This window comes from Elephantulus edwardii, unplaced genomic scaffold (genome assembly GCF_000299155.1).
Source record: "Elephantulus edwardii isolate Elephantulus edwardi_28Jun2011 unplaced genomic scaffold, EleEdw1.0 scaffold00052, whole genome shotgun sequence".
Lineage (NCBI taxonomy): Eukaryota > Metazoa > Chordata > Mammalia > Macroscelidea > Macroscelididae > Elephantulus > Elephantulus edwardii.
In genome coordinates this window covers 4,717,771-4,719,572 of record NW_006399802.1, presented here as the reverse complement: position 1 = coordinate 4,719,572, position 1,802 = coordinate 4,717,771, and positions in this window count along the sequence as shown.

Sequence of the window (1,802 nt, the reverse complement as noted above, 5' to 3'; positions counted from 1 at the left end):
TAGGAATGATGTCAAGGTCAAATGAAATTGAGTAAGTAAATGAGTGTATAATACTAAGTAAGCACAGGGTCTAACTTTCCATGGACCGGAAAAAAAGTTTTTTAAAAAACCCCAAAAATCAGCTGTTATTTTTTTTTTTGTCAGTACTTGTAGTCACTGAATCATTTGCCAGTTAACAATTCCACAGAATGGGCTCAAAATAAGTTTATATATAAAGAACAGTAATTAATCTTATTAATAAAAAAATGTATGATTATAAAAGGGAACGCTGGTGCCCTAGTGGTAAGAAGCTGCACTGCAGTACCAAAGGCACAGAGTTTGAATCCACCAGTTGCTCTTGAGAGAAGGACGGGCAATCTCCTCCTGTGCGTGTTTCTGCCTCTGGAAACCTGCTGGAGGGTCAGCTATGAGTGAGTTCTGATTCAATTGATGCACAACAACAAGAATCATAAAATTATACAAAAATATACAGTGATAATTTAGAATTATATGATGCATGTCCCAGACTCAGAGTCAGGATTGCAATTCTTCCCATTTTATGGACAAGAGAACTGAGCCCCAATGGAGCCAAACTTGGGCTTGAGCTCAGTTGTTCTTCCAGAAATGGAGTTCTTTTACTATACAGACCACCTCTTGGGCTCCCACACAAAAAGGTTTTCTTGAAGAGAAGGAACTGCCATGTAAATCCAATTGTTGTCTCATTTATAACTCTTTTCTCCAAAACAGACTTGGTAAGGACTGCAGAAGAACAGAGGTGAGCCAGTCTGTGAGCATGGTCTGATCCTCCTGGGCCACAGGCTCAGAAAGCAAAACTCTGTCCAGAGCTTCAGCTGGTCCTGTCCTCCATCAGTAGCTCTGTGTGCTTTAAGAAACCTCTCTGAGCTTCACTTTATTCACCTGTACTGGGAGGATGATAAACAGTGATACTTAGGCGTGTTGTTGTGGGGACTACTTTAGAAGGGACATAAAGAACTCAGAGCAGCGCTGGCAGGTATGGAGCGCTCAGTGAAGGTTAAACTCCCACCATTACAAGGTCATGGGTTCTCTCCACCAATGCTTGCCTCAGGCTCCCGGATGTTTTCTGATCTGATGTCCTAGTGTGTCTTCCTCAGGAATCACCGTTTGTGATTTTATGTTTTAAGAATCATGGTTCTCACGCTCCAAGCCCTGAGAGGCCACAGGGATGCCCAAGCCCTGAGAGGCCACAGGGATGCACACATCTGGACAGGACTGTTCTGACTACAATTAGCCAGGAGAGTCAGCGCCACCCAGCAAAGAGAGGACCTAGGCCTGTGCTCCAGGACTCCTCTCTGGCCCGAGGACAATATTTTCACCCCTGGGAGAATTTTAAGGTGGAGTCCTGTGGGAGTGGGTCTCCCTATAGGGGAGGTCAAATGCCTGGAGGGGGCAGTAGCGCACAAAGGTGTGGAATGTGGCTTCACCCCGGTTGACAGAAGGCTGCTGCTTGGTCTGCTGCGGGTCCCAGCCAAACCCCAAACGCCGGCCAGCTCCGCTCCGAGCGGTTCCACTGCCTGCGCTGTCTCTGGCCGGCCATTCTGGGCTCAGCCGGGCGCCTGCACAAGGAAGAGAGCGTAGGTTGCAGGTGCCTCTAGGACGCCTCCTTGGCGCACTCGTCAGCCCCGACCTTCCCAGCCAGACCTCCAAGAAGGAGCCCCAAACCACCTTGCAGGTGCCACGGGGAGCGTTCGGCGGAGCGGCGGCGGCCACTGGAGGCACCACCGCGCGGTCCTCGTCCCTTGCTTGCAGTCCCCAGGCGCTTAGGTCCACTGCGGTCGGCGGGC